We start from the raw sequence: 11,399 nt of genomic DNA on the forward strand, positions 1-11,399 counted from the left end.
TAAAAACTAGTGTGGAAATATTTAATTGACTTACATACAGAGTCTAATAAAATAATAGATTCAAAGAGCTATTTGCTTTTTTTTTTTTTTTTTTTTTTTTTTTTTTCCCATTTGTTTTACATGCACCTTATCTCAAAACAAAACAAACCAAACAAACAAAAAAACCAAACCCAACCGAACAGGATATATTGGTATTTACCTGGTGTGTTAACATGCTTTACACTTCTAAAAAAATCCTTTCCTTCTGATTTACCGTCTGATTCAGACAGCTGGCCCTTCTGTATTAAGAAGGAAAAAATCCTTTTAGAGGTGTTCATAAATCAGACCTAGATTTATCCAACAAAAGTTAGAAGTACAGACACTAGAATTAACTCCTGGATCCAAAATGCAACAAGTTAGGTGCTTCCCCATTCATTCCAATTAAAGCTGGTAGGAAAAATTATACATTGAAAGCATATATCTCTCTGTACAGAGGGAGCCTAAGCTGGTGGTTTAAACATGGTGTCTGATGTTTGGAAGGCTAATATCAGGTAAGATCAATTCAACCCTCGGGAAACAGGGCTGGGATCAGCTGCAGTTAGTGTCTGGTTTCTAACTGATCATTATTTATGATGAGTCATAACACAAGTAGCTCCCAATGATTCCCAAACCTTATAAAAGAACAGTTTACAGCATTTTCTTTAGCTTATTTTTGGGCAGTCTTCTGCTTCAGAGAAGTATTGGCTCAGCAATGATTCAATGTATCTCTGGTAAGTAAGGCTGTAAGGACATTAAACATGGCAAGAGACACATTTCTAAGTTTATAGCTCTGGCAACCTTTTTTTTTTTTCCTCCACAGTAGCTATACAGACAAAGTTCACTCCACTATTTAATGAAGAATAGTTGGAAGAGTCTCTACAAAAAGACAATTATGTCCTTTTTTCAAGATGTTCAAATAGTCAATTCTTTAAAATGATAGTTTAAGAAATCAGAAATTAATCCTGGATTTCTTCAGCCTGGAGACTTCAGTTAATGTTGATGGAATGAATGTGTCCACGCAAATGAAGAAAAAGGACAAAACACAAACATACTAAAGGGTGCTCATATGTACTGCTGTCATTCCAATTCCAGATAAATCCTCCAATATATTTCTTGTAAAAAGGGTTGTCACACAGATGTCTCACCAAGCTTTATCTTACTTGTCTGTAAACTTGGAAGGAAATAAATATTTCATCTTTTTGCTCTAGTCTTTTCTTCTCTGAGCTACATTTTTATACTTTGACCACCTTTTCAAAGGCTTCCCTGCAATGGTTTACCTCTCCAACTACATTTGAACAAGAATTTAGGACAGGTGTATAAGCCTTTCAGATATGCTGTACCTGAAAGTCTTTCTTTAGGATTTCAAGTTTTTGAAAGGTGCCTTATTTTGAATAGCCTTGTCTATTGTCTTGTTAAGTACACTGTCTTCCCTCTTTGTAGTATTTCTAAGAGAATTTTGGCAAATGGTGCATGTTTGTTTTGAATATCTAATAATTTGTCTGCCAGCATTTAGCAGTTCTGGCTTCCTCTTTTGATTTCTCTATGGCACTTATTCTTCATTTGTAATGTACTTCTTTTTGAAATTAAGCACTGCTAAAGTGAATCTATTTCTTTTCATAATCAGAAAAGATAATTGATATTTATTAATTAGGGTATTCAAAAGTAAATTTCTAAAACAGGTCTTGCAAAGCTATCGTTCTTGTTGCCTCAAAAACTGTCTTGTTTCATGTCCCAAAAGTGATTTTCACTCATTCTGGATAACGGGACATGGAATCTCATCAGCATATTTTTCTACTTCGCTTCTCATCACCCCTAGCCAGTCACTATCACAGTCCTAGCTAAGCCATCTCAATCTTATACTTTTCTTGTCTGGGACTTAAATTTTCTGTCAGTAAAGATTTCGTGTCATTGGTTAATCACCCACTCACTGATTTGATCGTTTTACAGATAAAAGTACCCTGGACAAAGCATTTTGAAAATAAAATGGGCTGTGTAAAAGAAGTTAATTAGCCAGCTCAAAATACCAGCATTTTCAGATGAAAGGTACTTCTGGTAAAAGCTAGTTGCCTCTCAGAAGGGTGACCTCAGAGTCTAATTGCTTATAGAAATTGTAGCTATATATATATATACCAGTACCATATGTAAATATCTGTTTGTGTAAGATGCAACTCTGTTGTAATGTCCCTAAGAAGCTATTTACTGTAATCATAGCTGTGGGTTACGGGTTCCTTCAAATCTTCTCCAGTAGAAAATAACCTAAATATTGCTAATGATATCTCTGTTGTTATGAAATACTAGGCAAAGCAACTGAAAAAAATATAAGTATGCAGACTGCAACAGTAGTCAAGAAATGAATTCAATAATGTAGGAGACATAGTAAGACATGAGACTGATAAGCAGTACCTTCTCTTTGCCTCATTCTCTTTAGTCCAAAAAGAAAATGTGAACAAGACTGCATCTTTTTCCTCTACTAACTGGAAGAATTGTCTTCCCCAGTTTGTCTAAAAAAAATTCCCAGAAACGAAGAAATTAACACAGCAAATTACAGAAAAAAGGAGAAACTAGAACTAGCAGAAGGGCAGAGCAATAAAAAATACAGTCAATCTGTGGGATAGTTGGAGAGCTTTACAACCAGGAATATGCTTAAAATCTGAGGGAGATAAGAAGAAAACTGAAAGGCTGAAAATACCTTGAGTTCTCTCCAACAGATAACAGTAATATTGCCTGCTGTTCCCAGCAAGTGAAATTGAATTGCTTTCTTGCTTTTAAGTTTAGCAGTATTAGTGTATTACTCTCGATAAATTGAAGTTTGGCTGATAAATCCCAGAGTAAAAGCTACTTTCAATTCCCCATTTATAGGAAAGGAAAAAGCCTTTGTGTAAGACATTTCCATTAGACTTCTGTGATTTGTCTACAGCTCTTAATGGAGGATATTAAACTCACCTTTAAGGTCTGTTGCTATTCTTGCTTTAACAAAATAGATAGATACAAAGAGAAATAGAGGAAGGGAAGCAGTCTGGAAAACATGCCTTTTTGTTGGCATTCGTGACTTGAAATGACTAATCTTTCAGCAATCCAGACTCGAGCAAGTCACTGTCAAGGTGAACCTGCTACACCTAAATTCCTGCAGAAAGTGTCAATAAGGGAAGCCTGCCAATCCTGGGGAAACCAGACAAGGCTTGTATGAATTCCACAGAGCAAAGTATTACCCTCTACTATAGGTGGGCTGAAATGGCCATTGCACTGGATCTGCTGTGTTGTTTGCTAATTGATATTACAAAAAATACTGTAATTCATAAATAAGTTTTAGTCTTTCCTTTTTCAACATGTGGCCTTATAAAGGGAATACGTATTCTAGTAGCTAAGGAATATTTTTATACAACTTTTACAAATGAGCTATGCACTTCCTGTTTATAATGATACCAATCCTTCACTAAAACCAGCCATTACCATGAATAAGTTTAACTTATCCCATTCCAGTCAAAAACACCAGTGTTACTGATTCCTTTACTTACAAGGGTGAACAATGGTTCCCTGAAGCAAAAAGGAGTTACTGTATGACATTTCATACCATGACTCAGAGGAGGATAGATACTGTGTCACTGTAATTCAGTGCTGCACATTTTCTGTTGCCTATGCATTGAGGTGATGAAATTCACTCTTTATCAGTAGAGATATAAATTTTTTTTAAGTTAGAAAAGATGTAAAATCAATAATTTAAGATGTATCTTCTTAACAATGGCTTGATTTTTACAACATTTAAAGATGAGAACATTTTGATTAAAATTATAAGCTCACAAGGCAAACATACTTCCATCCTGTTCTGTTAGTGAGGATTGCTGGCACTCAATTAGCATCAAAAATATATCACTTTCTATAAGTATATTCAATATGTTTATCAGTAGAGATAAAATAAAATTCTGCAATAAGCGTGGAGAGATAAACTAAAAATAATTAAACACCCATCTTTCTAAAACAGCACAAGCTGTTATGAAATATAGAGATAGAGGAACTTATTGACATAATAAAGGTTATTCCTGATATAACATGCTTCTTCTACTCTGTTGTCAATCAAAATTCACCTTTCTCACTAATCTTCAGAAGCTTCACAACTTTTGTTATTTGGTTTCTGTTTGTATCAATTGAAAAATCTCACGTTGGTACTTAGAGAAAAAAAGACCTAATTTAAACAATCTTTAAGTCTTTTTTTTTTTCCCCCACATTATCAGACTTCTGTTGAGCTTCTTTTTTTCCAAAGCAAAGCTAAGTTACATCATATTTCTTAGACAGGCATCTTAATGGGACAAGTGGCTGTGGAAAGCAATCAAGTGCACTAGATTTTCATGAGTTTTAGAAGTGATGTTGCAGTCACATTTTTAAGTCGCTGAAAAAAAGCATGTGAAAATAACAGACTGTTCAGTGTGCCTCTATCTTGCTGTTCCTCAGGTATTACCCAGCAGGAATAGCCATCACTGGGGTGCCTGTTCAAAGGAAATCCAGACTCCATCTACACAAATTCCATTTAACTTGGACATCTAACATCTAACTGTGCATTATTGTTGGTAAAGCCTTCATCAGAACTCCAAGTGCCTACCTGTCCCCCATAGCCTAGGTGGAATAGTCAGGGAGGTAACTGCACTGCACATTTAAATATAGCTTACGTGGAGAGTGGCAGAAATCTGTGAAACATCAGATCATTTCACAGCAGCACAGACAGTCCATGAGCATTTCCTTGGTCTCCTGGAGACTGCCTTACCATAATTGCATAGCCACAATCTAGAAGTGCAGTTGTGAAATGTTTCTGTGAAATAGATTTTAACTAAATAAAAGCTATGATGACTTTTCTGCACTTAATTTTTTTTTGTCTGCATACTGAAATGCAAGGATATGAGAAATAAAAATTGGGATATTGATAAAATAAATCCAAAATGTTGGATTTATTTAATTATCAAAAACCTAGTAGTAGGAAAAGTGTTTTACCTTCTGAAAAGTATAGTTTCTAAAGAAAACTAACAGGTTCATAAAGTCTACCAGAATTGAAGAATCTTCAAGTTTTTTCTTAACTTATTGGAACTTCAGAGGGGAGCATTACAGCTGTATCAGTACAGCACAGTGCTTAGCCTAATTAGTCCCAGCAGCTGCTTCTATAATATTAAGCTGAGAAGAGTAAAGGAATAATACTGAGCACATGTACCCAGCTGTGCAGCACGCAGACCCTTGTATGGTTTTGGCATGGGGCCAGCTAGCTTCTTTCAGATAAACCCCAAAACATATACAAGGTTCTGCATACATGAGTGTATGGGAACTGTTGAGTCACAGCCTGAAACACTGATTGAACACCTGGGGAAAGGATCCAGTCAGCCCTGGGAACAAAGATGAAAGCAATTCAGCTGCATGACCAGAAGTGGTGAAGCCTGGCTGCACCTCTCCTAGACCCCATTTAAGGGCTGACTGCTAACAGGGAAGGTTCTGTCTTTGCAGATTCCTCTTCTGTGGAGCCTTTTCTGCAAACCTAGATCTTTGGATAGAGGTGAGCATTCCTTCCCTGTTTGCTTCTTTTCTCATTTTCACCGGGATGATGTTTCTAACAGTGAGGGAATATTCTTAACAAGCATTTTGTCATGTTACTGTGTTCTGGTAAATAGGAGAGTCTAGCTGTACAGCTGCTGTGTATTATTTAGCCCACAAGCTAGATAATGGGAAAGAAAACAGTCCAGAACCATCATAGAAATAGATAGTGAGTCTCTGCTATGGCTGTATTGCCTTTAAGGGCCAAACCAGTATCTCCCATGCAATATGGTTCTGCTTCTCCACTCCTTCAGGTTTGTTTTCTTTAGTCTACACTGTACTATCTAGACCGAGGGTGAGTTGTCTAAATTCTTCTTGGCTATTCATCTCTCTCTCTCTGTTTCAGTTTCTTATACTCAAACTGTACACTATAGCCATTCTATGCTCCCACTCTTACTTTTAACTATTAAGTTATTATCTCAGTTTTTTGAGTGAAACTTACCTGCTAAAAAGATGTAGTTAATTATGTGCCAATCTGATACCTTTTAGAAGCTAGCAGCATGCAGGATGAAATGGGGTCCCTTAGTTCCTTAAGGAAAGCACAGGCAAGTATTTGTATTGTTTTTTTCATAAATTTATTAAGCTGAAAATTACTGTAAGCTTGTATGTGTCCTCACTGCTCCAAGGGGAAGATTACTCTAGAACTTTGCTCTGCAACCATCAGAACATTCTGATGCAAAGTGAGAATTTCACTAGTCTGTTTGCTCATGTGCTACTGGTATTTGTTATGTTAGCTTGTATAGTTCCCTGTTTCCCATTTGGTATTTACTGACTGCTGTAGTTTTAAAGTCAAACTCTGTGAGGCCTTACACTTTGTTGCTTAAAGACAATGAACTGTACATTTACTCAGTCTGTGTGTGAATAAATTCCATTGGTTGTTGATTCATTATTTTCTAATTATATTTATTCATATTTATCATCAGTTTGCTCCACTATAGGGTCTGCTGGGTCTGGGTCTGCTCTTCAGCTTGCTTTTCTGCTTCATGAGCTACATCCCTACATTCTTGAGCTGTGTGTAAACGTGGAATGGAAGTGTCTGAAGGCTCAAGATGGATAGTGCAGGAAGCTGCATAGTATATGAGGTAAAAGGAATCATAGTATTAGCAAAACGTGATCTCTTATCATCTGATGTCAGAATAACAGAAATGAGATTACTGCTGGTTTGAAAGTGTAGAAAGGAGTGGATCTGGAATGCAAAAGCAGATATGGCACCTGGGGTGCAAGATAAAAATTGCATTGATTATGCTTCAATTATTTTCCAAGTAGTTGTTTACAATTACTGTAACATTCTTTTAGATTTTAAGCATTTGTGTTGCTTCATATGTTTTTCATTTCTAAATTGTAGCTTAATTTCCAACAAACAGATTTCTGTTTCTCTACTAAATAATGCATGGCAGAACTAGCTGAACATTTGCCTTCATTCCCCAGCAAATCTGAGAATACTACCATCTGATCTTTTCTAATGGGGAAAAAAAAACCAAACAGATAACTTTGCATTTAGGGTTCATTAAATGTTCCATTATTTTTTTCATAAGAAAATTACCAAGAGTTCTTATCATCCTACTTTTGGAAATAGTGTACCATATGCAGAATAAGGCATAACATTTTCCTTTTTCCTGTTTGCTGCTCCACAAGCAATTTTAGAAATACATATTTTTGTAATGTAGTTCTCTTCAGTAATGACATTTCTATGTTATCCAGTGAAAGCCTGGGATAACCTCTTTTCTTTAATAACAGATTTAACCAAGTAAAAAAATATGATAGCAAATAAAGAAGAAAACAGCTCCTCACAGTAAATTACTCCTCTACCCCTTATTTTTAGCAGTTTATTAGAATGGAATAAAGAAAGCAGATCCCTGTAAATAAAGTTACCACAAATAGAAATATCTATAGAGTACAATGCAGTGTTTCATAGATATAAGAGAAAGGTACCAACTCTTTTGCTGTAGTAGTGGGGGTACTATGGTTACCCATATTGGAAATACATAGCATTTCATTCCCAGGCACATAAGTTAGGTCCTTGGGATGAGAAAAACAAACAAATCAGGCAGAAGAGAAGGACCTGCACCAAAATTTATACTCTGCATGTAATAAGAACGTTAGCGCACGTCGTGTGCCTGAGAATTAGGCTTTGCCCATGCTGAGTACAAGAACACAGAACACACACATTTTCTTGCTTTGCACAGACCAAGAAGGCTGCTTTCTGTATCTGATTTGCCATCCCTATATTTTGTCATGCAGATCTGTCTGCAGTCATGGATATCACCTGGGCTCCAAAAACTTTTCCAAGGGAAACTAGGCAGAGTGATGCAGTTAACTCCCATGCTGAGTATGACTACACGTACTGTGCACTGCATCAGGAAATTAGAGAAAGAATAATTCTTTGTCTGGGATAAAAGAGCATAGAAGGAACAACTAAATCATCATGTAGCAGAAGAAAAAATGCTAGTAAAATACGTTCTGGTTAGTTATCATCTACCTAGCTGGCTGTCCAGTTGGTACTGCTAATAGCTAAAGGATAAACCATGACAGATATTTTCCCTGTTGCATGTGTTCTGCCTTTCTAAATGGTCAGTTTAAAAAAAAAAAAAAAAAAAAAAAAAAGTTTTTAGGGTATACTAGCAAGGATTGAGGTGCACAACTGTCACAGGTTTTATTTGCTAGCCAAAATGACAGTGAAGTATGCTGCTTTGGTCAAAAGAGATGTTGCTTTAATTAGAAATTGGTGCCACGCTAAGTCAATGAAAATATAACTACACTTGATGTTGCCTAAGAGTGGCTATCTGCATTTTCTTGGTTGGCATGTAGGCAGAATGTGCTTGTGATTTTAATGTGAATTCCTCTTTCTCCATCAAGGCTTGGTCTGGGCAGACTGTAATATAACATGACCTAGTATTCAGAAAATAAGTTGTTGGAAGAGAATTCTAGGGATAAAACTGAACTATTGATATTGGTATTGAAATTGTCTATTTTAGCACGTGGTATGAGAATTCTCCAGAATCTTGCCACAAAGCAAATAGGGACTTCAGTAATGCAGGTGGGGAAGACTTTTGAGTATTTAGCAGATCTGCAACTCAAACTTTTTGATTTGACGAAGAGGTGAAAATAAGTGACGGTTGGCCATAAATGTATTAAGAAATATATGGTAATAACTACATGGTAACTTATACTGCTTTTCATCTGTAGATCTCAAAGTTTGCAAAAGAAGGTCATGACAACATCAAAGATATTTGGAGATTATTCAAATGTCATCGAATGCAAGATTTGTCACCTTTATGTTCTACAAAGTGACTTCTGAAGTACTGTAGAGGATTGCATGTATGAGAATTGCCTTGTGAATAAAATAATACGGCAGACAAAAAACCCTCACAAAAATACTGCAAATAATTTATGTAAAGTTGTTACTTACAGACTTTATGTAGTTTTTTTTATATGGCATAGAATTCTTGATTAAATATTGTTACTTTCTAAGATATTAAGCTCTTGAAATATAAATTAAAATAGTCTTTCCCCATGTTGGACACACTTGGTTCCAGCTGACCCCACCTTAGGGCATGGCTGGGCCTTGTAGCCAAGATGGAAGCGCCTTTGGAAAAATGCATTTAAGAAAGGGTAAAAATGCTTCACAGACAGGGAAGAAGGGAAGAGAAAGTGAGAAACAGAGGAAGCAACAAGGTCATAGAAGAAGGGAGAACATATTGTTTTAATATTTTTATTTGTTTCTAATACCCTAATCTTGTCAATAAATTTTGTCCAAATTCAGACAGTTTTATCCACAAAAGTAACTCGTAAACTCTCCATGTCTTCTCTTAAACAATGTGAGTTTAATGCTATTTTCTCCCCACTGTTCTGCTGATAATAAGAAGTGGGTGAGCAGCTGGGTGGGCTAAGCTATTGTCAGTGTCAGTGTTTCTAGATACCAAGTAGGGTAAGGAGAAGTTAACTTCACCTGAGATTATGTATTATGTAATAGATGTAAAGCCTGACTTTACATAGTCTTCCCATACAGTCAAAAAAAAAAAAAAAGAAAGGACAGAAAATCAACCCTGCAGCTGCTCTTATTGCTCTGTTGAACAGACCAGGTCAGGCTTACATGCACTTAAGTATGGAATGCAGGCAACATTCCACCTATAGCTTTGTTTTAGTCTGCACAACTTATCTTGTCCAAGAGGATTTGGCACATGTTCTGATCTTGAGTCATTCCAGCTGGTGCATCTGCCCCAGGTGAAGACTTAAATCCTAACAGATAAATTGTGTTAGAGTTGGAGACTGTATGCTTCTAATCTCTGTGCTACAAGGGAGGACTTGGTGAACTGCATTAGGGTCCTGGGTCTGGGGAAATTTGTCCAGAGTCCAGAGCAGACTCTTTTAGAGTCTTAGCTCAGATTTTCTCGGGATTTGCCGAGCTGAGAGTGTTTCTGTCAAAGCAGTTCCTACAGCTTTAGTGAATGACATTCATACAAAAAGGGAGTGAAATGGTTTCACATCCTCTGAAGTATTAAAGTATCTTCCAGACATTCAGGCTGCTTGTCATTTTTTTTTTTCCCTGCAATATATACCTACAACTGCAAAAAAAAAAAAAAAAAAAATCTTTTTCAACAGAAGTCTGCACAGAAACAAAGTGCAGAATTGTAAGGCCTCAATGTAACAAAAAGTATTTGACAGTAATAAAGACTCAGGAGTAAATAGAATTGTTAGCAATAGATTAATTTATTTAGCATATATTTATATTATTTATAATTGAGCTTTCTATTCAGCAACTTTCAGCAATCTTTCTTATCACTTGCAAATGTGCTTGACAGTTAGTTAACTACAATTTTACTACAGTGAAAACCCAACTGGTTCATGGACCAAGACATGTACTTTTTCAATTATAACTGTTATGCAAGTTATTTTCTACTGTCTTATTGTGATGATAGGTGAAATAAGATCTGTAAACATTCTGTATCAGAATAGCATACAAAAAATGGGGCGTTTTTGTAAGGGACTGAAGGCTAATTCAAACCTGCCGACTGAGAGATGCTGCCAGTTAGTATTTAACACAGGGATTTCTGGATTATTTCCTCATTTTTTTTTTTTATGCTTGTCAAGTCATTTCTTCCTATGCAAAGCATTCCAGCACACATATGCTTTAATTCAGAAGGGCAAAACTAGTTTGCATACTAGAGTGGTTCTTGCCCTGTGTACCTTCAATTTTTTAATGCAAGCCTTCTAATGCTGCTTTTCTAAAAGCCAGACTCACCATTTTTTTCTCTCCCCTACCATGCACATTGTAGAATAAAATGGAAAGTCGAAGTAGCCTCAGATGGGGCTGCACTTTACTTCCCTTGGTTGGCTCATGTAAGTCACCTTATTGTGTGAGGCAAGATATTCTCATTGAAAACCGATCTTCCCATTCTGATTCTCTGTGAAATCTCAGCGTGATTTTGTTTGTTAATTTAGTTACATTAGCTGTTCTGCTGGGTGCTTCCCAAACATGAGAAAATATTCTGTAGTCTGTTCCATGAAGTTCTGTAATCAGTTCTTGCTATGAGGGACATGAAGGATACTCCAATCTTTGCTGAATGTATGGAGAACTGAGTTTACTTTATAAAGATTACATCAAAAGGCAGCTGAAATTCAAACTCTATATTAGGGGAAGTGGGTATTACCCTTAGTACTTGGTTTCTAAAATCTTCACATTAGTATCTCAGTCTTTCGTATTTACACAGCAGTTTGTCTGCTGTTGATTTGTATACAGCTGAAGTTGTAGGTCTTCAAACATTGGTGTTTATTGCTTTTTTTAGGTTTTCTTTTTAAATCTTATATTAAAG

At 36.1% G+C, this 11,399-nt stretch overlaps 1 long non-coding RNA gene across 1 annotated transcript; it reads left to right on the plus strand.

Moving 5' to 3' along the window:
* Nucleotides 1–5,425: 5,425 nt before the first annotated feature.
* On the plus strand, nt 5,426–9,616 carry LOC128081519 (uncharacterized). The gene is made up of 3 exons (XR_008207217.1): nt 5,426–5,548; nt 6,510–6,668; nt 8,773–9,616. It is a non-coding gene; the product is annotated as an uncharacterized LOC128081519 (long non-coding RNA).
* The last annotated feature ends 1,783 nt before the right edge of the window (nt 9,617–11,399 follow it).

Source organism: Tympanuchus pallidicinctus, unplaced genomic scaffold (genome assembly GCF_026119805.1).
Source record: "Tympanuchus pallidicinctus isolate F22 unplaced genomic scaffold, pur_lepc_1.0 scaffold1, whole genome shotgun sequence".
Taxonomy (NCBI): Eukaryota; Metazoa; Chordata; class Aves; order Galliformes; family Phasianidae; genus Tympanuchus; species Tympanuchus pallidicinctus.